General features: G+C 42.3%; 1 protein-coding gene across 5 annotated transcripts in view; it reads right to left on the bottom strand.

The window, feature by feature from the left end:
• The window catches only part of LOC140185131 (ATP-sensitive inward rectifier potassium channel 1-like), an 84359-nt gene that overhangs the window by 13893 nt on the left and 43812 nt on the right, over positions 1-26654 (bottom strand). For all 5 annotated transcript variants that reach the window (XM_072238454.1, XM_072238451.1, XM_072238455.1 and 2 more), the window contains one exon: positions 1966-2095. The gene's annotated coding sequence lies outside the window, so the exon portion shown is untranslated. The remainder of the gene's footprint in view (positions 1-1965; positions 2096-26654) is intronic.

Raw genomic sequence — 26654 nt, forward strand, 5'->3', positions numbered from 1 at the left:
GTCATCTCATTATAGGAAGGTCATGGAAGTTTTAGAGAGGGTGCAGGGTGATTTACTTGGATACTGCCTGGATTGGAGGGCATATCTTATGAGGAAGAGTAGAGCGAGCTAGGACTTTTCTCTTTGGAAAGACAGAGAATGAGAAGCAACTTGACAGAGGTGTGTAAAATTCTGTGAGGCATAGATAGTGTGACCATCCAGCACCTTTTTCCCAGGACTCCAATAGCCAAAACTAGAGGACACTCATTTAAGGTGCGTTGAGGAAGGTTTAAGGGAGACGTCAGAGGTAGTTTTTTTTTTCACACTGAGAGTGATGGAAACCTGGAATGCAATGCCGAGGTTGGTGTAGAGTCTGGTACAATAGGGACACTTGAGAGACTTTTAGATGGGCACATGGATTTAAGAAAAGTAGAGTATTATGGACTATGTAGGATGGAAGGGATGGATTAATTGTGGAGCAGGTTTATATAGGTCGGCACAACATCGTGGGCTGTACTGTTCTATACTCTGTGTTCTAAATGCAAGACTTCCAATCTTTCTGATCTTTTCAGTCAATACTCTTAGGAGAGTTTTTTCCAGCTGATCTATCAACAAGAAGTTTTGGAGTTAGAGGAGAAATAGAAGGAAAAAAGAGGCCTCCCATGTGGTGGAGACCACTTGACCGATGTAGACAATGAGCCAGTCACTGACAGGGAGGCAAAGGTGTGCCAGTGGCAATTAACCCTGCTGCACGTCAGAGAGTGGATACACCAGCAGTGCCCCACACAGATCACTGAACCACCAGCTTTCTGAACTTCTGAGTTCTGAACAACTAGCCCTTCAGCACATGAGTGGATGCTCACACTTTCAGACTTTCACATCAGCCAGCTGGATCTACTTCACAGAGACTTCAGCACTACCGTGAAGTGTGAGGGATCTCTAGCTCACACTGGCTCTCAGCCAACAGATTTACCTCTTGGGACATTTAGTGGGATGTAAGTCTGCATTAGTCGCAGTGGATAGGGTCAAAGTTGCAATAGCTATTCATTAAATACAATAGAGTCATTTTGGCAGACACCAGAATAGGCAGGGACTATATGCAGGGAGATGGGATTAGTTAGGATGGCATGATGTTCAACACAGGCAATGTGGACTGAAGGGACTGCCTCTGTACTGTACTGTTCTATGTTTGATATTTGCAGAGACTAAGTAAAGGAAAGCTACAACTGGGCTTTTAATTCCTAGCATGCAATCTTCTCATCCCCATGTTATAAATAGTACGGGAGACTATCACAATCATTTTCCATTTCTAAGAGAAACTAATTATAAATCTGAGACACCAGAGATTCCACAGATGCTGGAAATCCGGAGGAACATGCTCAAAATGCTGGAGGAATTCAGTAGGGTCAGGCAGCATCTATGGAGAGGAATAAGCAGTCAATGTTTTGGGCTGAGACCCTTCATCAGGACTTCATCAGTAGTTTATTAGGAAAGTAATTTAATCAACCAACAGACACAGCAAAGATCCTACTGGTTTCTCAGAGAACAGCCAGATAGACTCATAAATTACTCCACGGAAGGTGTGTTCTGATATTACAGAACCAGGGAACTGTCATTCCTGCTTAAATGGTACAGTAACAAAAATATTTGGCAATAATATTGTCCTGAAGCATTAATAATGATTGGAACTGAAAGTCTATGCAGTTACAATGCCGATGCAAGAAAGTTAAAAACTTAACAGTATTTTGTCCTCTTAATTTTCCCAATTTACTAAGTTAGTAGAATAAATGACTGCTTCATTAATCAGAAACATAAGACTCTACAAGATGTGGTCCTAAGATTGAGATACAAAGAAATCAACAGACTCTCCTCTAATGCTGCATAAGGGAAGATTTGATCAAGGTACAAAATTGGAAATCATGACATCACTTTCCACTAACGAAGGCTACGTTATGGCAGATCTACCACCCCGATGCCATGACTCACCTGCTCAGTCAAAGTCCCAATGTCCAGTGAAGGCTCTGGTCTAATTCAGTGTTGGCATCTTCCACTCGATACCTGATATCAATGATCAATAAGTGCCTTTCTTTACATACATCAGTTCTTGGGTGTGTCTCTGTAACAAAGTAGCAAGCAAAACCTCTATAAAATGTGATTACATTAATTTACCTCAAATGAAAGTCAATTTTTCTTTGTAACAAATTGCAACCACACTAGCAATTGAAGAGCAACACACACAAAATGCTGGAGGAACTCAGTCAGTCAGGCAACTTCTATGGAGGGCAAATAAACAGTTGACTTTTCTGGCTATCTATTTCCTTCCATTGATACTGCCTACTGAGTTCTGCCAACGTTTTGTGTGTGTTGTTCGTGATTTCCAGCAACTATCAGGTTGCCCCTCAGCCTCTGTCACTCAGGAGAAATCAATCCAAGTTGTCCAACCTGCCATTATAACTAATGCACTCCAATACAGACAACGTCTTGGTGGCATTCTTCTGTATTTGTTTCCAGAATTGAGTATTTGAGAGTCAAGAGACCAACACAGCCTTTGAAAAAGCAAATGAGATTTGACATGCGTCGTGAATGTGGTGGCTCAACTTGAAGTCATTTGTGAGCTAAGAGGATAGAATGAGTACGCAATTCATAAGGACAAGGAAACCCAAGAGATACAGCAAAAGCTAGATATAAAGGCGAAGCAAATTCCTAGGACATGAGAGTGATAGATACATGAGAAGAGACAAGTTCCACAGGAGGTCCACAAGACATTAGAGCAGAATTAGGCCGTTCAGCCCATCAAGTCTGCTCTGCCATTCCATCATGGCTGATTTATTATCTCTCTCAACCCCATTCTCCTGCCATCTCCCCGTAAATTTTGATGCCTTTACCAATCAAGAACCTATCAACCCCTGCTTTAGATATACCCAATGACTTCACTTCTACAGGCATCTTTCACAATAAATTCCACAGATTCACCAACCTCTGGCTAAAGAAATTCCTTCTCATCTCTGTTCTAAAAGGACATCCATGTATTTTGAGGCTGTGTCCTCTGGTCCTAGACTCCCCCACTATAGGAAACATCCTCTCAAGTCCAAGCTATCTAGGCCTTTCAATATTCGATAGGTCTTAGCGAGATACCCCCTCATTCTTCTGAAGTCCAGCAAGTACAGGCCTAGAGCCATCAAACATTACTCAGTCATTAAACCTTCATTCCTGGGATTATTCTCGTGAACCTGCTCTGGATCCTCTCCAATGCCAGCACATCCTTTCTTAGATAAGGGGCTGAAAACTGCTCACAATACTCCAAGTGTGGTCTGATGAATGCCTTATAAAGCCTCAGCATGAGAGGATTCAAGTTTAATTGTCATTCAACCATACATGAACACCCAATAGCCAAAAGAAACAGTGGTCTTCCAGGGCTAAGGTGCAATCACAGTAGCAACAGTCACACACAGCATAGGGCACATAAGAGATGTCAGTCAAATACAGTTGCGCAAAGAAAATCCTTGCTTTAATATTCTAATCCTCTAAAAATGAATGCTAATATTGCATTTGCCTTCCTCACCACTGACTCAACCTGCAAGTTATTATTAGGGCATCTTGCACAAAGACACCCAAGTCCCTTTGCACCTCTGATTTCTGAATTTGCTCCATATTTAGAAAATAGTCCATGCCTTTATTCTTTCTACCAAAATGCATGACCATACACTTCCCTACACTATATTCCAACTGCCTCTTCCTTCCCCATTCTCCTAAACTGTCTAAGTCCCTGCTTCCTCAACACTACTTGTCCAGCTGCCTCCTTGTATCATCCACAAGCATGGCCACAAAGCCATCAATTTTGTTATCCATATCATTGACATATAATGTGAAAAGAAACAGTCCCAACACAATCCCTGTGGAACACTACTAGTCCTCAGCAGCCAACTAGAAAAGGCTCCCTTTATTCCCACTCTTTGCTTCCTGCCATTCAACTAAATTTCTAACCATGCTAGTATCTTTCCTGTAATACCAAGTGCTCTTATCTTGTTAAGCAGCCTCATGTGTGGCACCTTGTCAAAGGCCTTCTGAAAATCCAAGTTTAAAACATCCACTAACTCTTTTTTTTATCTATCCTGCTTGTTATTTCGTCAAAGAATTCCAACTGATGTGTCAGGCAAGATTTTCCCTTGAGGAAACCATGCTGACTTTGGTCTATTTTATGATATGTCTCCAAGTACCCTGAAACCTCATCTTTAATACTGGACTGCAATACTTTTCTAACCACTGATTTCAGGCTAACTGGCCGATAATTTCTTGTATCCTTGTCCTGCTTTGGGTAAAAGAGGGGGCCCTATGGAATCAAACCACCTGAAAGGTTAATGAGGACCCAGGAATGTTGTTATTTTTGTTGTGAATAAGGTCGGTATGCCTACTTGTGAATGATGATTGCGTTACATTTAAAGGCAGGCAAGAATTTGAAATCCCAAATAAGCATGAGAACTCAAGGTGAAGTGTGTGATCCTGTTTCATCCTCATGGAAAGGGAAAGTACAATTATTGCAAAGGTGGAGCTTCTAATTGTAATTGGAAGTCCCTCATGGTGAAGACCAGGAAGGAAGCTGGCTCTGTCTGGAAACAATAAACATTTGCTGGACACAAACATGAGAAAATCTGCAGAAGCTGGAAATCCAAAGCAACACGCACAAAATGCTGGAGGAACTCAGCAGGTCAGGCAGTATCCATGGAAATAAATAAACAGCCGGCACTTCGGGACTGAAAAGGAAGGGGAAAGATGCCAGAATAAAATGGTGAGGGGAGGGAAGAGAGGATAGCTGGGAGGTGATAGGTGAAGCCAGGTGGGTAGGAAAGGTAAAGGGCAGGAGAGGAAGGAATCTGAGGTGAGGAGAGTGGACCATGGGAGAAAGGGAAGGAGGAGGGGACCCAGGGGGAAGTGATTCTTTGGGGGGACGGTAGGCGGCACCCTAACTTGAGGCACGAGACCAGACCGACCATTAGTAGAGCAAGCACTTCCAAAAAAACAGGTTGAGACACTGGAACACAGGAAGAACCACAGCTTTGGAGGCGGTGAGTATCTGTCGTCACGTGTCTGAAACTTGGCAATCTCATCCGACCTTACAAAAACAAACAGACTTTATTGGAGATGCATAAATTATCAACCAGGGTTCCCAACAGTTCCCCTTGACTCACGGCATGGAACGAGTTCAAGCAATTTAACAGCTGATAAGTCAAGTACACCCTCTCAACTTTCTCTACAGATCTATGAAAAACAGGTCACATAACAATACAACGCTGGCTGGAATCAAACGGTGAAATAGAACCAATAGTGAACCTGTCGACCCCAAGGATTCCTCTTGAGATGTTCAAAGCGGCCTTGGCTGCGATATGTGGGATCAAGAACCATCTTTGGGCATTATGAGACCTTATGTGATTGGTCAATTGAGCTAACTGGAATAGTATAAGGTAGCTTGCCAAAATCCAGCTCTATCCCTACTAACATTCAGATTCCAATCTGAATCCTTGTCAACGTAATTTTCGCTGTTATGATCATCTTCATCTTTGCTTCGCTGTTCTTTTGCATGCCACTACCATCATTCCATCCATGTCAACTCACTACCATTGTCAACATCCGATAGGCATTCCCCAGATTGTGTTAATTTTAAATTTCAATTTAGCCCTGTTAATGATGGATAAATACGTACAGTATGATCTCTATGAGTCTGAAGGTGGTGAAGCCTTGAATTCTAATCCTGCTAAGAAACAGAAACTACAGAAAGTGCGTCAATGCCATGTTATGTGCCTGGAGTATGGTTTTATTCCACTCCTGTCAGATCAGCGACACCACATGTGTCTTATTTGTAATACTGCACTGTCTAATGAAGCCATGAAACCATCAAGATTGCAGGAGCACTTCTATAAAAGGCTCCCTGAAAAGGCTACTTATCGTATTACTCAGAATCATTTGAAAAACATTGCATTCTCGAGTCATTTGCCAAGAAAGCTAAAAATGACCTTGATAGTGGTCTCATTACTGCTTACAACTTCTACTCCCAGCTTCATGAAGGCAAACGTAAAAGAGGTGGACAACAGAAGAGATTCAAAGACATCTTAAAAACCAACATGAAGAAGTGTAACATCGACATCAACAACTGGGAAACCAACGCCAAGGACAGGAAACTCTGGCAAGCCATCTTCCCAGAAGGAACAGCAACTTTCGAAGCCAACAGACGTGCAGGATTAGAAGAAAAGAAAAGAAAATGGAAAGAGAGGCAGCAACAACCAAAGCCCGATCTGCCATCTGGAACTATCTGTCCTGAATGCGGAAGAACTTTCAAAGCCAAGATTGGACTCATAAGCCACTTGAGAGCCCATAAGTAGATCTACGGAACGAAGACCATCATCCTCAACCTCGAGGGATAGCTACGACGACAACAATAACTTTTCCAAAATGATAGCAAAATGTAGAAAATCTCATCAATTGGTGAAAGATTAATAATGTTTGCTGTATCTGAAGTGCCCACCACTGTTCTCAAAATGGATACCAGTATTTAAAAATCAATTCCTCTGAGTAATAACCCTATAGCTAGCCATATTGACAAAATGAGTGAAGACATTAACTATGCACAGAGCTACAAAAAACAGAATTTGGGATACAACTGGATGAGTTAACTGTGCGAGACAACAAAACTTTGCTAATGGCACATAATGGTTTATCAAAAATGGAAAAGTTTATGAAGTGATTTTCTTTTGTAAAAAAGTTAAAAACAAATATCAACAGAGAATCAATCTAGAATGAGCCCCAAATGTATACTGAGGATAAAAGCATTTTGATTAGGAACATGATTTCTTATGCAACAGATGGAACACCATATATGACAGGTTTAGTGGTATTTACGAAAAAAGAAATTCCAAGTCTGTTTGCAATTCATTGTGTAATTTATCATTAACATCTCACAGCCAAAAAACTCAGCCAATGACTTTTTTCAACCATGACCATTGTAATATCTGCGATCAGCAAAATTAAAACTCATCCATTAAATAGCAGAATATTTCACCAGTTATGCCAAGATAATGATAAAGAATTTGAATGCTTGCTTCTTCACACTGAAATGCGTTTGCAGTCAAAAGGCTGCTGCTTAAAACCTTTCTTTGACCCTTTTGCCACTGTGGTTGAATTTTTGCTCAAAGTCAACAAGAGCCTGGGAAACAAGATTGAACTTATACATGGAGATGTGGTATACCTAGCCAATCTGTATGACAAAATGAACTTTCTAACTATGAAACTGCAGGGTGAGAATATCAATCTATTCCAGGCAAAAAGTGCAGTGTTCACTTTTCTTGTAAAACATTGGGAGAAGAATGTTCTCACAGTTACCCTGCATGGAAAGTATGGCACTCCCTTTCACAGTGGGTGATTGGCAAGGATACTGCTTACATCTGCAGTCACTGAAGAAGGATTTTCAGAATCAATTCAAGGATTTGAACAATCTGGAAATTCCAGACTGAGTAATTAATTTGCAAGGTGGAAGAACAAAAAGAGAACTTGCAAGAAGAAATTATTGAAATTCAGAATGATGAAGCAGCAAAAATGCTTTTCAAAAATGTTGGTTTTTGTGGTACGTGGCTACACTGTCATACAAAGTTTCCTGGTCTTTGGAGAAGAGCCAAACTGCTCTTCATTGCATTTCCATCCTCCTACCTTGTTGAAAGAGGCTTCAGTGCAGTGAACCACATACTCACAAAAAAACAGAAACTGTTTGGACACTGTTACACATAGGGACTTAAGGCTTTTGCTGTCACAACTTGAACCAGACATTTGAAATCTTGCTAAAAGCCATCAGGCTCAAGGATCGCATTGATATTGAAGCTTCTGTGCAGTGTACAGGTACTGTGTAAGCTAGGGTTAAAGACAAATAAAAAATTTAAAGCAGAATCATTTTTCTCATGGTAGCATAAGATAAGACATGTTTTTACACTGGGGGTTCCAGGAAAGTATATTGTGCCTAAGAGGAGTGTTGGCAAGTATGACGGCATTTTGGGGGAGCGTTAGGGTAAAAATGGTTGGCTTATATTCCACTGCCATATATTCATGGACCATTTATGAAGAAAACTGAAACAAATTACTGTCCATTGCAAACAATTGCTTTCAAGCCAGTGAATAATATTCCCAAAAGACATATGACCATAAGACCATAAGATCTAGGAGCAGAATTAGTCCATTTGGCCCATCGAGTCTGCTCTGCCATTTCATCATGTCTGATCCAATTTTCCTCTCAGCCCCAATCTCCTGCCTTATTCCCATGCCTGGAAAAAACAAGAATCTATCAACTTCTGCCTTAAATATACATAAAGACTTGGCCTCCACACCTGCTTGTGGCAAAGAATTCTACAGATTCATCACCCTTTGGCTAAAGAAATTCATCCTCACCTCCATACTAAAAGAATGCCCCTCTATTCTGAGGCTGTGTCCTCTGGTCTTAGACTCTTCCACCTCAGGAAATATCCTCTCCACCCACTCTACCAAAGCCTTTCGCCACTCGAAGGGAAATCTTTCAAAGAGGTCACCCCACATTCTTCTGAAATCTAGTGAATACAGGCCCAGAGCCATCAGACATTCTTCATATGACAAGCCATTCAAACCTGGAATCATTTTTGTGAACCTCCTTTGAACCCTCTCCAGTTTCAGCAGATCCTTTCTAAGATAAGGGGCCCAACCTTACTCACAATACTCCAAGTGAGGCCTCACCAGTACTTTATGAAGTCTCAACGTTACATCCTTGCTTTTATATTCTATTCCTCTTGAAATGAATGCTAACATTGCATTTGCCTTCTCACCACAGACTCAACCTACAAAATAACCTTTAAGATATCCTGCACAAGGACTCCCAAGTCCCTCTGCGCCCCAGTTTTTTGTATTTTCTCTCCATTTAGAAATTATTTAACCCTTTCATTAATTTTACCAAAGTGCATGACCATACACTTCCTGACACTGTATTCTATCTGCCATTTCATCGTCCATTCTCCTAATCTGTCGAAATTCTTCAGTAGTCTCTCTACTTTCTCAAAACCACCTGTCCCTCCAGCTATCGTCATATCATCTGCAAACTTTGCAACAAAGACTTCAATTCCAACATCCAAATCATTGACATATAAAGTAAAATGAATTAGTCCCAACACAGACCCCTGTGGAACACCACTAGCCACCAGCAGTCTGTCAGAAAAAGCTTCCTTTATTCCTTTATTCCCACTCTTTGCCTTCTGCTTGATCTGTGCTAGAATCTTTCCTGTAATATCATGGGCTCGTAGTTTGTTAAGCAGCCTCTTGTGTGGCACCTTGTCAAGGACCTTCTGAAAATCCAAGTACCCAACATCAACCGATTTGCCTTTGTCTATCCTGCTTGTTACTTCTTCAAAGAATTTGAACAGATTTGTCAGGCAAGATTCTCCCTTGAGGAAATAATGCTGACTGCGGCTTATTTTATCAGGTGACTCCAAGTACCCTAAGATCTAATCCTTAACAATTGACTCCAACATTTTCCTTACCACTGAGGTCAGACTAGCTGGCCTATATTTTCCTTTCTTCTGTCTCTCTCCCTTCTTGAAGGGTGGAGTGACATTTTTATTCTCCAATCCTCCGGAACCATTCCAGAATCTAGTAATTCTTGAAAGATCATTACTAATACCTCCACAATCTCTTCAGCCACCTCTTTCAAAACACTGGGAAGTATACCATTTGGTCCAAGCGACTTATCTGCCTATAGATTTTCAGTTTCCCAAGAACGTTCTCTCTAGTTATGGTAACTTCACACACTTTATGCTCCCTAGCACCTGGAACCTCCACCATACTGCTAGTTTCCTCCACAGTGGAGACTGATGCAAAATACTTATTCCGTTCATCTGCTATTGTCCCCTATTACTACCTCTCCAGCATAGTTTTCCAGCAGTCCAATATCCACTCTCGCCTTTCTTTTACACTTTATGTATCTGATGAAACTTTTGGTATCCTCTTTAATATTATTGTCTAGGTTACTTTCATATTCCATCTTTACCTTCTTAATGACTTTTTTAGGTGCCTTCTGCTGGTTTTCAAAAGCTTCCCAATCCTCTAACTTCCCATTAATCTTTGCTCTATTATAAGCTTCTTTCAGAGAAAGTTGTTGCGTTTTCAACACACGCACTGAATGTCGTGTCCAAAAAAGATGAAAAGATAGTATTGTCAGATAGTTTGTGCAGGGAGACCTTTCGGAGATTAGTATTTTCTGTGCGAGTTTCATTCTGGTATTGTGTTACCATATACTCCCTCAATGCACTATGCAATGATTTAACCTGCATAAACAGTATGCAAAACAACTTTTCATCGTACCTCAGTACATGTACGTAACATTAATAAACCAAATTAATTTAATTCAATTCCAATTCTATTCATTTAGCGTGGAGGGTCTGTCTCCAAGCAGTGTGACTCTGTGTCTGTGAAACATAGGGAGTTGAATGCAGGTTAATCACATAGCTGTGAATAATCCAGTTCAGAAGGAATTGTGAACTTTACTCAATGGCGACCGTTTATAGTTAGGTCAGAGACAGTTGATGACTCCATCTTCCCCTTGACTGTGAAGATGAAGTAACAATATAAGAAAAACGAATAGTTTACTACAGAGTCAGGTAGTCAAACCTGTATTGTAAGCAGGTAACACCCGTTATTAGAACATAGACATAGAAAACATACAACACAATACAGGCCCTTCAGCCCACAAAGCTGTGCCGAACATGTTCTTACCTTAGAAATTACCTAGGGTTACCCATAGCCCTCTATTTTCCTGAGCTCCATGTACCTGTCCAGGAGTCTCTTAAAAGACCCCACCGTTTTCGCCTCCACCACCATCTCCAGCAACCCATTCCACGCACTCACCACACTCCGTGTAAAGAACTTACCCCTGACGTCCAGGGCCGGATTTAGTGGGACCAGGGCCCCTGGGCTGGGGGCCCTGATGGGCCCCTGCCGACGCCGTAAAATGCTGTTGTACCAAGCAAAAAAAAGGCAAGAACAAAAGCAAAGTTCGTACTGGGCTAAATATCAAAGCTGTGGACCAAGACATTGGTTTAGTACAATATGTGGGCTATAAGCTTACAGGCCTTAAGAGGGAGGATAGAAAGTAATGCAGATTCTTAGTTTGAAGGACAGCATCTAAAGCACTCAAAAATTGACCTAGGCTTAGTTGGCTTAGTAAAGTTATGAGGGAGACGAAGTATGATGTACCCAATCTTAAATCTTTATTTAGCTATCGCTGCACATACCATAGGCCTTATTTCTCAAACAATGCCAAAGCATTTTCATCTAGGTATTTTTCTCAACCGTGTGTTCTGAGAAAGTAAAATGGAAGTGAGAGACAAAAAGGCCAAGAGAGATGGCACCATGGCAAACTAGGAAACTTGACAATACTCCAACAATCTTTTTGAAAAATGAGATCTAGCACATACTAACCTATTGCTGTACTGTGTGGCTTGCTGAGTAAAGACCACTTATTACTTACTAGGTTTGTAAACAGTCAACTATTAGCCTATTGCCACAAAAACAGGAACAGCACTGACACACAAGCCTAGATATTTACAAAGTCAGATGCTTGTTTTTCAAAATGAAAGCCTAGTTCTTCTGGATTTCTTCGCAGCAAAGTCCTTGATCAGATCACTAAAATCCAGTTTCTGAACAAGATCACTTTCAAGTGATACCAGAGTAAGATAATTCAGCCTGTCCTGTCCCATTGTGGATCTGAGCCTATGTAGTTGCCATTATCAGGCCTGCCAAATATGTCACTGGAGCCTCGGATAGCCAGTCCCCTCTCGACCAAAAACTTCACAACCGCCACCACTCTTCTCAATACGTCGGTCCAGTAGACACACTCTGACTCGAACAGTGTTTGCAGTTCTTTATCTATTCTTCCGCTGTCAAACGCTAGTGTAACGTAGGTCAGTATCGTTTTCCTGTGGTGTTCGCTATTTCCATGCTCTCCTATGTACTCAGCGGCATGTTTCCAGTCGCTAAAGCCAGTTTCGAAGCTGGACTGACAGTTCTCACTGAAGATGCGGCATGCAAAACAAAACACACAGCAGGTGGAAGGGGAATATAAGAGCCATTGCCTTGATATTGTACTCACCATTTACCAGCTTGCATTTGAAGTGAAATTCGGAGAAAAAACGTCTCTGCTGTTTGTATACTCGTTCAGAAGCTTTGATATCCACATCCTTATTCTGGCAGGACTCCGGCCCTTTCTTAGCCCAGTACGCTCGGACTGAATCATCTAACGTTTCCTTTCCTCAGCGAGCAGGATCAGTGCTGTAAGGATCCTCAGCAGCAGTAACGTTAACATTAATGGCGGCCCGACTTGGTTGTTCAGAGGCCTCTGTGGTCGGGGATCCCAAAGTCATGCTCTCTGCCTCTTCAACGTTAGCTGCTGACTGTGGCGAGGACGGTGGTCCTGTGCTAACGCTGGTGCTAGTGCTAACTGTTGAACAAGTCTCCATTTGTCCACCGGTCTCAGACTGTGACAAGAGCAATGGTACTGCTGCATCATCGAGAACAGGTTTAAACAATTCTGTCTTTTTTAATGCTTCTTTCTCACGGTCCTCTTTTTCTTGTTTCTTTTATCTTTTCTGTGCTCCACTCTCATATTTTTTTTTGTCCACCATGATGATAGCTACCTGTTTTGGGCCCCTCTGCAGCTCGGGCCCCTGGGCTGCAGCCCAGCCTAGCCCTGCCTAAAGTCCGACCCTGCTGACGTCTCCTCTGTACCTACTTCCAAGCACCTTAAAACTGTGCCCTCTCGTGCTAGCCATTTCAGCCCTGGGAAAAAGCCTCTGACTATCCACACGATCAATGCCTCTCATCATCTTACACACCTCTATCAGGTCACATCTCATCCTCCGTCGCTCCAAGGAAAAAAGGCCGAGTTCACTCAACCTCTCATAAAGCATGCTCCCCAATCCAGGCAACATCCTTGTAAATCTCCTCTGCACCCTTTCTATGGTTTCCACATCCTTCCTATAGTGAGGTGACCAGAACTGAGCACAGTACTCCAAGTGGGGTCTGACCAGGGTCCTATATAGCTGCAACATTACCTCTCGGCTCCTAAACCACGGTTGATGAAGGCCAATGCACCGTATGCCTTCTTAACCACAGAGTCAACCTGTGCAGCAGCTTTGAGTGTCCTATGGACTCAGACCCCAAGATCCCTCTGATCCTCCACACTGCCAAGAGTCTTACCATTAATATTCTGCCATCATATTTGACCTACCAAAATGAACCACCTCCCATTTATCTGTGTTGAACTCCATCTGCCACTTCTCAGCCCAGTTTTCAATCCTATCAATGTCTTGCTATAACTTCTGACAACCCTCCACACTATCCACAACACCTCCAACCTTTACATCATCAGCAAATTTACTAACCCATCCCTCCACTCCCTCATCCAGGTCATTTATAAAAATCACAAAGAGGAGGGACCCAGAACAGATCCCTGAGGCACACCACTGGTCACCGACCTCCATGCTTCTATTGTTTCATGAGACCATAAAACCATATGAGAAAGGAGGAGGAGTAGGCCATTCAGCCCTTCAAGCTTGCTCATAGTTCATATCTGACCCAACTTTCTTCCTTGACTTTTTCTTCATTCACTAACTAACCTCAGCTTCGATAAAGACCATAAGACATAGGAGCAGAATTAGGAAGTTGGGCTCAAAGAGTCTGCTCTGCCATATGATCATGGCTGATTTATTTCCCTCTCAACTTCATTCTCCTGCCTTCTTCACATAACCTTAGATGTCCTTACTAATCAAGAATAACCTTAGATGTCCTTACTAATCAAGAACCTATCAACCTCCGCTCTAAATAAATTCAATGACTCGCCCTCCATGGCCATCTGTGGCAATGAGTTCTGCAGATTCACCATTGCCTGGTTAAAGAAATCACTCCTCATCTCTGTCCTAAAGGGACGTCCTTCTATTCTGATACTGTGCCTCCTGGTCCTAGACTCTCCCACTATTGGAAACATTCTCTTTCAATGCTTGGTAGATTTCAGTGAAATCACCCCTCATGCTTCTGAACTCTCACGAGTACACGCCCTGGGCCATTAACTGTTCTTCATACCCTTTCTTTTCCAGAATCAATTTCAGAAGCCTCCTGTGGACCCACTCCAATGTGAGCACATCCTTTCAAAGACAGATTGGAAACTTCAGCTTGCACAACTCTCTGGGGCAAGGATTTCCAAAGATTCCACTGAGGGAAGAAAGTCTTCTATATCTTTACAAATGGACTCCCCAATTCTGAGACCACACCCTCTAGTCTGTACTCTCCATCCAACAAGGAGAAACAATCTCCGAGCAGTCTCCATGTCAAGTTGCCTCAAAATATTTTGTGTTTTCTACAAGACTTCCAGTCATTCTTCAATAGTACAGAATCAACCGCTTCTACCTTTTATAATAAGACAATTGCTCTGCATCCAAGATCATTTTTGTCAACCTTCTCCAAACAATCTTCAATGATAAAGATACCGCTCCTTAAATAGCCAAATCTTTGTGCTACAGCTTTATAGTCTTTCTCCTTTTATATTATTGTAAAAGTCTGATAGCATTATACAACACAGAAACAGGCCTGTCAGCCCAACTCATCTATGCCAGTTAAGCTGCCAATCTGAAGTAGTCACATTTCCCTTCATTTGGCCCCTATCCCTCTCAACCCTCCCTGTCCATGTAGCTGTCTAAATACCTTTTAAACATTGGAATAGTACCTGTTCCTAGCACTTCCTCTAGCACCTCATTCCACTTGCCCACCACTTTCTGTGTGGAAAAACTTGCCCCTCAGGTCCCTTGTAATTCTTTCCTTAACCTATACCCTTCAGTTTTTGATCCCCTCTACTTTGGTATGGTTATTGGTATTGAAATATTGGTATAATTATTATTATTATGATTGTTATTATTATTGTCACATGCACCAAGATGCAGTGAAAAACTTGCCTTGCATTTTGTTCATACAGATCAAGTCATTACATAGTGGATTGAACTAGAATAAGGTAAAACAACAATAATACAGAAAAAAGTATAAAAGCTACCAAAAAAGTGGAGTACAGATAATCGATAAAGTGAAAGATCATAATGAGGTAGATTGTGAGGTCAAGATTCCATCTTATCTTACAAGAGGTCCATTCAAGAGTGTGATAACAGCGGATGGAAGCTGTCCTTAAGCCTGGTAGTATGTGCTTTCAGGCTTTTGTATCTTTGGTGGGTGCTTTATGCTGGCAGCTTTATTAAAGTGTAGGGTAATATAATTGGTGGAAAGTCACAGCCGCCGACATTGAGTTGGGGTTTCACTTTAAGAAGCTTGTCTGACATGGTGACATAATTATGTAAGGTATTTTTACTGCACTTTGTGTTCAGTATTTGAAGTACAAGAAATGAGTTGTTATGGTTTTTCTTAACTGTAAAACACTTCTGCCATTTTTATTTAAGGAAACCTACATTGGTGACCCCGATGCTCTAGGACGATTCCAGAGTTATTGAACATGTTGGGAAAGCAGTTGCTTTGAAACTGCTGGAGTATTGGGAGCAATTTGCCGTTGCTTGACTTGTATAAGCCGAGGCCCAATTCGCGCTTTGGGAAATCTCCGCCGACAACACCAAATATTTCTATGTGGTAGTATCGCTCAGCAACTCCACAGCTGTGAGTGTGGTGAGTCTATATGAACACCCATCTGAACTTGATAAACACTGATCGCTGAAAACTCACCTTTTACAGACTTTTGGACTATTGGAGTCTGAGAACACCAAACAGTCGCTCTCCTTGCCCAGCCTCGGCAATGCTAGGCCATTGGAGCTAATGGATCACATGCTGGTAAATCACCAACCTTGTTTTATTTTTAAAGAACTCTTCATGCAGAAAGTGCCTGAACCAGCTGGCTTAGTCTTTGCTAATGCAACCGTGAAGGACCATAGGGAGCACGCTAAAATGGCTGAGAGTCTACACTCAGCCAGGCAACGGTACATAATATCTCCTCTTTTCCGTACCTGAATAAGCCCAGTTAGCAAAACCCCCAACATCAGGACACCCGCATCCACGAAACAGATGGTGCTGGGTCTGTGTTTTTACCATGCTCGCTTTGGTATGAACGCTAAGAAATGTCAACCCCTTTGCAGCTTCGACAGTGCCAGCATATCAGGACATCAGAGGTCTGTGAACACCGTGGGTTCCAGCTGCCAGTGTTGTCTACTGTTCATTATGAACACCCTTTCAGGGCGACGCTCGCTGTGTGACAAGTGTGCTCAAGTGAGTGTGCTGCCAGTATTGCTTATTGATGAGAAGGCAAAGAGCGATGAAACCTCACTGGAGGCCACCAAAGGCAGCATGATTCTGACCTATAGGACACGATGGGTGATGCTCTGCCAGGATTGGAGCCAAGCCAGGTAGCTCGTCCAAGTTCTGGACAAGCTCGCAATGTTGATTTTAGTGAATTCTTGGGGGTGGGTTTTGCAAGGTCCTGTGTAGGGTAATGAAATTGGTGGAAATATACATAATTCACAACCACCAACACTGTTCGGGTTCACTTTAAGAGGCTGGTCTGATGTGACAACATAATTATGTAAAGTTTTTTTTTAAACAGCGCTTTGTGTTCAGCGTTTGAAGTACAATAAATGAGTTGCTACGGTGTTTCTTAAACATAAAATGCCTCTGCCGTTTATATTTGCATAAACCTACAGAGGCAACACGTAGTATAGACAGAGTCCATAGAGGGAAGGCTCGTTCCTGTGATGCACTGAGCTGTGTCCACAACTCTCTGCAGTTTCTTGTGGTCACGTGCAGAGCAGTTGCCGTACCAAGCCGTTATGTATCTGGATAGGTTGCTTTCTGTGGTGCATCAATAAAAATTGGTAAGGGTCTATGGGGACATGCTGAATTTCTTCAGCCTTCTGAGGAAGTAGAGGTATGGTGAGCTTTCTTGGCCATGATATCAACATGATTGGGCCAGAACCAATTAGGAACTTGAAGCTCTCAACACCTCAATCTCAGTGGCATTGATGTAGACAGGAACACGTGCACTGACCTCTTTGCGGAAATCAATGACCAAGTCTTTTGTTGACATGAGAGAAAGGTTGTTGTCATGACTAAGCTCCCCGTCTCTTTCCTGTACTGTAACTCATTGTTCTTCGTGATGTGGTTCACTGCAGCGCTGTCATCTGAAAACCTGTAGGTGGAGTTAGAGCAGAATCTGGACATGCAGACATGTACAGGGAGTAGGACAGGGGACTTGAGGATGCAACCTTGTGGAGTACCAGTGTTTAGAATAATTGTGGCGGAGGTGGTGCTGCCTATCCTTATTGATTGTGGTCTGTTGGTCAGGAAATCAAGGATCTAGCTGCAGAAAGAAGCATTAGCTCCCAATTTCTGGAGTTTGGTAATGAGCTTGCTTGGAACAACAATATTGAAGGCATAACTGTAGTCCATAGACAATTGGCTAACATGGGTTCTTTACTAGCCAGATGCTCCAGAGATGAGCGTAGAGCCAGGGAGATGGTGCCAACCACAGACGGTTTGTCTGGAAAGCTGGAGTTGATGTGTGCCATGGCCAGCTTCTCAAAGCACTTCATGATGGTATATGTTAAAGCCACTGGGAGGTAGTCATTAAGGCATGCTATCTAGTTTTACCTGGGTACTGTGATGAGATGCTTGGATCTTCTTAAAGCAGGAGGGAACCAAAGCCTGAAATAGGGAACACTTAAAAATGTTTGCAATTACCCCTGCCAACTGATCTACATAGACTGACCAATTACTTTGTCTATGCCTCTCATGAGTTTATAGACTTCTATAAGGTCACCACTCAGCCTCCTTCACTTCAAAGGAAACAATCTTCTTATAGTTCAAGCCCCCCAGCCTTGGTAACATCCTTGGGAATCTTTTCTGCACCCTTTTGCTAGCTTAATCGTATCTTTCCTACAGCTGGGCAACCAGAACTGCACACAATATTCTAAATGTGGTTTCATCAGTAACTTGTACATTTGTAATACGACATCCCAACTCCTGTACCCAGCACCCAGACTGACGAAGGCAAGCATTCCCAACACCTTCACCACCCTGCCTATATGTGTCACCACTTTCATATCTTGATCTCTGTCTTCAACACTTTCCAGGCCCCTACCACTTAATCTGCAAGTCCTGCCTTGGTTTAACTTAACAAAATGCAACAAATTAAATTCCATCTGTCTTTCTTTGGCCCTCTTTCTCGGTTATCTACATCCTGTTGTAACCTTATACAATCTTTTTCATTGTCTATCGTATCATCAATTTTGGTGTCATCTGCAAACCTACCATCTACAACAACTACATTCGCACCAAAATCTACATCACAACAATGCAGCATTTGCCAAGACAGAGATCTTCTGACACTTGGTATTATTACCTCTATCTTGGGCAGTCCCACAAGATCAAGGATACTTTGCTTCCACTCCTGTTCTATGGGTATTGAGATGACTGTCGAGGCCAAAGCAGGAAGCGTAGACCCTTCCACAGATGGGGCAGGAGATGCCTGATGGGTAGGCGGATCATTTATGAGCTCATGCTCTTTTTCTGGCATTTACACCTGGGTTCTGTGTGCTCCCGATGCAAGGATTTAAGGTTATCAACAAAATTCCTAAAGCCCCTCTCCTGATTGAGGGCTCATGGACCAGAAATTCCAAGGAGTCAGTATGGATGTTGCATCTTTTCATGTCGGCTTGAGGTTCATCTTTTCCTCTATTCCTACGTTCACGTCTTCCTATGCCAGATTTAACATATTTCCAGGAATTTACAGCAGCAGCATTGGTGTTATTGTTCCAATGCTTCAAGATACCTGCTTTAGGTAATCAAGGTGTCAGGCGCAGGTAGGAGGACAGAGGTTACTTCTCTCTGCCAAACTATAAGGTTTGTACAGGTCCAAGGCCTTGATCTTCAAACACCCTATACCGCAGCTAAACAAAATCCGAGCTGTTGCATTGAAGGGGGTGCATTTAGCAGGGTGCAGATTGTTGATAACATCTCCTCTTCGCTGACAATCAACACTGGTGCACCTCAGGAGTGTGTGCTTAGCCCACTGCTCCACTCTCTCTACACCCATGACTGTGTGACTAGGCATAGCTCAAATACCATCTACACATTTGCTGACGATACATCCATTGTTGGTAGAATCTCAGGTGGTGATGAGAGGGCGTACAGGAGTGAGATATGTCAACTAGTGGAATGGTGCTGCAGCAACAACCTGGCACTCAACGTCAGTAAGACAAAAGAGCTGATTGTGGACTTCAGAGAGGGTAAGACGAAGGAACACATACCAATCCTCATAGAGAGATCAGAAGTGAAGAGAATGAGCAGCTTCAAGTTCCTGGTTGTCAAGCTCTCTGAGGATCTAACCTCGTCCCAACATATTGATGTAGTTATAAAGAAAGCAAGACAGCGGCTATACTTTATTAGGAATTTGAAGAAATTTGGCATGTCAGCAAATACACTCAAAAACTTCTATAGTTTTACCATGGAGAGCATTCTGACAGGCTGCATCACTGTCTGGTATGGAGGGGCTACTGCACAGGACCAAAAGAAGCTGCAGAAGGTTGTAAATCTAGTCAACTCCATCTTGGGCACTAGCCTGCAAAGTACCCAGGACACCTTTAGGGAGCGGTGTCTCAGAAAGGCAGCGTCCATTACTAAAGACCTCCAGCACCCAGGGCATGCCCTTTTCTCACTGTTACCATCAGGTAGGAGGTACAGAAGCCTGAAGGCACACACTCAGCGATTCAGGAACAGCTTATTCCCCTCTGCCATCCAATTCCTGAATGGACATTTAAGCTTTGGACACTACCTCACTTTTTTTAATATACAGTATTTCTGTTTTTGCACATTTTAAAATAATCTATTCAATATACAAAATTCATTTACTTGTTTATTTATTATTATATTTTATTTTATTTATTATTATTTTTTTCTCTCTGTGCTAGATTATGTATTGCATTGAACTGCTGCTAAGTTAACAAATTTCACGTCACATGCTGGTGATAATAAACCTGATTCTGATTCTGATCACTGATGTCTGCTTTCACTGAGAAAGACTCATGTGGAATGCGAGTTTGCTCACCATTTTCAGGATCTAGACTTGAACATTATTAATGTGGGGCAGTTTCGGACAATGTTGGTGGAGGACTTCAGTTCTGTGGATATTAAGCATTATATCCACTACTAAATGGCAAAACAGAGAATGTGTCAAAATGCTAACAAACAACACAATGTCCAGTAAATCTGATCAGGACAGCGAGTAGGACCCAGTCCAGCCCAGAAACTAGATTGGGTTATAGCTGCAAAGACACTGCTTCCTACTACAATCCACAAATTAGCAGTTAGTGCATGGTTGTGTTGTAAGGCTTTGTTAAATATAAAGAAAAATAATATATATTTTTTATCTATTTAAATTTTCAATTGCCCTGAACGCTTGCCAAAGGTATCTAAGTGGTTGTAATCATACTGATGATAGAGAACAGATGGAGGCTGATCCTCACTGACTGCCAAAGCCATCATGTGAGTGTAGTTACCTGCCTGTGCTGAGACGGTCCCTTTGCTGTGCTGAGAGTCCCGATACTCTACTGGGGCACCCCTGTATTGTGCTGGCATTGCCCCTGCACAGTGCTGAGACTGCCCCTGTTTTGTGCTTGTACAGTCCCCATACCGTGCTGGGATCGTCGCTGTACTGTGCTGAAGTGTGAGAATGGCCTTCCATAAGGACACGCTGGAACACACAGTGAAGCCAAGGGCAGCAATCTTCTGCCAAAGGAAAACCTTCCCCCACATATTCAGCAGATTAGTACATTTATTATCAAAGTATGTATAAATTATATAACCTTAAGATTAGTCTCCTCGCAGGCAGCCACATAACAAAGAAACCCAAAAGCAAACCCCATATATATAAAAAAGACTGTCTAACACCCAATGTGCAGAGAATAAAAACCACATCATGCCCACAATAGAATAAAATAACCCATAAAAAAGACTTTCGGACACCCAATGTGCACTGGAAAAAAAAGCATCATGCAAACAGTAACTGCAATCCAATAGTGTTTCTGAACCTAAGTCCGCAAGAGTGTCCGAGACTGAGACCCATAGTTCGGCCAAAGCCGAGTAAACATCGTGGAACAGCGATCTTAATCGGCCCGTTCCTTGTCTTGGTACCCAACACCCTGACCTTTTCAATCTGGCCCGGCGCTTAACTCTCTATCTGAACATCAGGTTTTGCTGCTTCCGGCAGCGATCTGAACCGGCTCGCTCCTCACCACCTTGACCTCTTCAATCTGGCCTGGCTCTAAAATCTCCGTCCGAACAACGGGCTCTGCTGCTTAGATACGCTGGACTTCACCACCTCGATTCGGCCTGTAAATCTCCGACCGAACATAGTGTTTAGTCCCATCGATATGCTCTGATGCCTGGCGCCTGGACCCTGTACCTGATCTTTCATTCTCTTCCATGCCCTCAGTGATGGGCCTGCCACCTCGCCTTGTCTCAGCTCTGCCACATCGAATTGCCTCCGAGTCCAAAGGGAAGTTACAGACTATTACTTACGATGATCATTTGCCAGAAAAAGTGTAGTTAACAAAGTATTTTGTTGCTATCCTTCCCACCAGCCAGGAGTCACGGCGATCCACCAGTGTCATCTTAAACGGGTCTCACACATCTTCCATTTACATTGTCCTGATGTAGCTAGCATTTATCAACACCCCACCTCCCTGCAGGAGCTGAATCCTCATGGGCTTTTGGGTTGAGGTGGTTGGGTGCATTGCTCTAGCACACACCCACTCCCTGGCTGGGGCTTGTGTCTCGTGCCCTTTCTGCCACAGGTACAAGTAGCTCAGGCTCCGGCCTATTGGCTGCCCTCCACAAATACTATAGGACGACTCCAGTCAGATGGGTGGTATTCAGTTCCTGTGGGGAGCTGTTCACTGGACAGAAACAAAGAATACCCAGGGGTGTTGTGCACACTTTCTCCTCCTTCCACAAGAAAGGACAAAAATGCCACAGAGGGAGTGCAGCAAAGATTCATAAGACTGGTTGCTGCCATCTGAGGAGAGATTGAGTAGACTACATTGGTATTTAGTGTAGTTTGGAAACAATGAGAGGAGATTGCACTGAAAATGACACTGTTCAACAGGCTGGATTCAGTGAAGACATTTCCCTGATGAGAAGTCCAGGACCAGAGTAAGGGGCCAGCCCTTTAGGACTGAAATGAGGAGAACTGTTTTCACAGGGAGGTGCTGAGTCTTTGGAATTCTTGATCCCAAGGACAGTGGAAGCTCAGTCACTACGTTCATTCAAACCTGAGCTCGATCACTTTCTTGATATTCATAAAATTATGTGATATGGGATAGTGCAGGAAAATGGTGCTGAGGTCCAAGATCAGCCATGATCACAATGAACGGTGGAGCCGGCTTGATGGGCAAAATGGCCCTGCCTGCACCTTTGTCCTTCTGCTATGGAAGGAAATGAACCTTCCTCTGCATCCAGCATGGTGCTGCTTGACCATTCGAGATTGCTATGACTACCATTTAGAGGATTTGTTCCTCTGGTGTTAGGTGGATGCATTAGGAGGAACCTCCCTGCCTCACTTGAAATGCCAGGTGCCCCCAGGCCCAACCACTGCGCCCCTAGTCAAAATCTTAAAGTATAACACAAAGGGAATCTGGTCTGAAAATAGTGAGGTTCTGACACCTTTGCACCTGAGCACACACGAGTAAGACTAACAAATTCTACCTTAACAGTGACAAACTCTTCACAGGTGAGCAAGTACACACTGACTCCGAGCTATCCACTACTTGATTTGCAGAACCAACTGATGGCACGTGTGTGTCTCTCTCTCTTTTCCTCTCTGCCCCCGTACCCCCACTCCTGTCTCCAAGATTTCTTATTCAGGATAAGTAAGCAACACCGAGAGGAAACTACGGAAAGGAACACAGAGAAAGTGAATGAGTTCATTCTTACCTGTTGCAGTTAGTCCCGTCTGTGGGGCTGACCCTGTCCCTGGGCATTGCCAGTGTGCAAGGTGCTTTGCTGGACGGAAGCTGTGGGTTTAATCTGTTACGTTCATTCTAATCCTGGGCACATGCCACAGTTTAAGAAGCACAGAATACAGAGAGCCCTGTTATAAGGGAGGAAGTGTCAGCTCCAACATATTGCATGGATTTCCAGAGCAACCATCATTGCTTAGTGCCATGGGGGTTAAGATTAAATCAGGCCCTGCAATGTGTGATTAAGAATGGATTTAAATTATGAAAAGACACTGGGAGCAATGACCCATCTGAAACCACCCCAAAGCCTACTGGTCTGACCTGGAGTGATCACCGCCTTATATACCGTGCTCCAGTTCTGCTGACCCTACATCCATAGTCCTTCTAACCACCAGCTCCCACGGCTTTACATTTAAGGACACAGTGTCCACTTTGTCTGTTCAGTTGAAAATAAACAATTAGTCTTAGGCTGAATTAGACACAGCCTTAATTACTAAAGTTTTAACAACACTGAGCATTTTGATTACTTTGCACGAAAATAGGCTGTTTATTTTTAGTTTTAATAGTGTTCTTTTTGTAAAAATAATAGTGTTTAATTTATGTTTTCTTCAGAATGCTGTTTACCTGCTACTCTGTGCCTGTGATGCTGCTGCAAGTAAGTTTTTCATTGTGTGTACTTATGTGTGTGACATTTGACTTTGACTACAGATCTGGCACAAACTCCAGAGTACTTTTCACAGCACGTGGTAGAATGGTAAACCTCAGGTCCAATTCTATGCTTGTTACTATTCTATTAAATTTAGAATCAGCATTCGAGTAATGTCTTTGAATGTTTTAATGTGGTTGTGGAAGTGATGGGTAAACTGCAGATGGAGGTGAATTGTTCAAATTACAAAATTCTGACAGCTCCTCTGCTGCGCTACATTCTATAAAGTGTTTGTTAGACCCAGTTTAAAGATCATTGACATTTCTGACAACCTCTTCATTTCAAGGACGTTTTTGGTAAGGATCTGGGCCTGTGCAATGAGGTTATAAATAGAATGATACATAAATTAGAGGGGTGGAACAGGAGTTATTCCAAGCAGAAAAAAATGTAGATTTTTGAATTTATGGTCAGTTTTCAAAAAGTAAAGAATGGAAGACTGTTGATGACTTGATAACTACTGATTGGTTATCAAGACTCCTGTACTGGTGATTGTTTGACGTGTTGCCTTGTTGCTTAATAAACCCAAAGGCATCACAAATTAAGAGGCGGATTTCAAGCCAAAAACAAAGAAGTGAAATCCAGTGAACTGATCAGTTACAATAATCAATAAAGGGATGTGGAAAAGTAATTAAACGTGAATAAAGGAGCATGAAAGTGAAATAAAACTTGCAGTGGATTGCTAAGGTTGCACAGGAAAGTAGATGCAAATCTACACAAGCTCGGTGGCCACTTTATTAGGTACAGGAGATACCTAAAAAGTGCCACTGAACGTATGTGCATAGTCTTATGCTGCTGTAACCCATCTGCTTCAAGGTTCAACATGTTGTGTATTCAGAGATGTTCTTCTGCACACCACTGTTCTAATATGTAGTAATTTGATTTACTGTCAGCTTGAACCAGTCTGGCCATTCTCTTCTGACCTCTCTCATTAACATGACGTTCTCACTCATATAACAGCTGTTCACTGGATGTTTTTTTTTGTTTCGCATGCCATTCTCTGCAAATTCTAAAGACTGTTGTGCATGAAGATCCAAGGAGACCAGCAGTTTCTGAGACACTCAAATCACCCCATCTGGACCAACAATCATTCCACAGTCAAAGTCACTTTGATCACATTTCTTCCCCATTCTGATGTTTGGTCTGAATAACGACTGAACCTCATCTTCTTCGTCTGAGGTTTTATGGCGGTTGGCAAAACAGATTTAAGGCACACTACCGTCACCTTCTGAACTGGAGCATGGGTTAAGATATCTAAATCCTTTATGTTTATACCAGGTATGCGTCGCTTAACGTCCACAATACGTTCTGTGAAATCGGACGTTATGTGATTTGGACGTTGTGTGAACACCGTATTATATACTTAGTAAACCTATATGGAGTAGTGCACCTGTACTAACTAAATAGCCAAGAACCTACACTAAAACTGTATACTGTACACTATAATACATACATGCACTATAATTTTTTATTTCATTTTAACCTTTCTAAAAAGTGAAAAAAATTAAACTTTTATGTAAACACTTTCTTAGCCTATATCACACACAGTTTATCAAAGATAATCAGGATCATCCACATCACTGTTCTCAACTTCCTCACAATGTTCCACTGGAAGAGTTTCAGGTTGAATAACCTGCGTTTGGAATCCATGAAGCACTTTACGGTAATATTTTCGAAAGAAAATTTAAACAGAGAGATAATGCTACTACACTCAAGAGACGCGCGATACACAAGATTGGTTACGTCCGCTACATCACATTCTCTGATTGGGACTACAGACGTATATGCAATCGGACATTGTCCGAATGGACGTTAAGCTGCACACACCTGTATTTGTATCAAATTCTATGAAAAAGACCTGTATTCTTAAGGAACTGCACTATTTACTTGAAGCAATAATCCTGTGATCCTTTCTGCAAAATACCGTTAATGTTAAATTGCATTTTATTCCATGATAACTTTAAAATCAACCACCCCCTATCTTGATTATACCTTGGACTCCTCGCTAGTACATGGTCAACTGTTTCTTGTTGTTTACAACACTCACACCTCCCATTATTGTATTTCTTCATTAAGAAACAATATACTATTTAACCCTGTGGGCCCAAACCTCAATCTCAAATATCATCACCTCCTCCCTCCTGCATTCCTCCACCATCCCACTTCTTTCCAAATATCAAAGATGTCTTCCTGTTCTCCCTTCATCCCATTGTTCTCTCCACATGTTTTCTGATTTCATTTTAATAATGTTTTTCGTTTCTCCTTTACTGTAATTTATTTGAATGCCCACTTCTCGTCTAGTTGCCTCCTTTGCTAATTTGTTCATTCCCACTGTGCTGAAATCCACAGAAAACGCACCCAGACTCCCATCATTTTAAATCTAAATACGGTTTGTATTATCTCACACATAATGTCTGGTCTTGCCTCTGAATGCAAATCTTTTAGACTCCTGATTGTTGTGCCTGAATCAGACAATGTTACAACTCGCATCGGTCTCACTTTCCCCACCCACTGCAAAGCTAATATCCAGCTGAGATTTCACCTGTCTACACTGAGAAATCGTCATTTATCCTCACCTGCTTTCTAATGTTAAAACCAGGCACTACCAATCCTATCCCTCATCTACTAGTACCATTTTTAAACCATCTGTGTATATTTGTAAATATCCATAATAAGTATTATTTACCCAAGATTCAACTATGTCTTGATGTAAAATCATTTCTCTATTTTTCTGCCTCATTCTGAATATTTGAAGATCTGTCTCTGGTGCTTCACACAGCCACGGAGGCGGCCCAGGAAAAGGCACTGTAGCACTCACTGCCTTATTACTAATTCCTGTCATTTCCGCTTTTCCTTCCAAAGTCCTTGTAAAACTTCTGATTTTCTTTCTTTCCTTTTCCCAGCATGGATCTAAAAGCTGTTTC

The sequence above is a fragment of the Mobula birostris genome, chromosome 20 (assembly GCF_030028105.1).
Source record: "Mobula birostris isolate sMobBir1 chromosome 20, sMobBir1.hap1, whole genome shotgun sequence".
NCBI classification, from domain to species: domain Eukaryota; kingdom Metazoa; phylum Chordata; class Chondrichthyes; order Myliobatiformes; family Myliobatidae; genus Mobula; species Mobula birostris.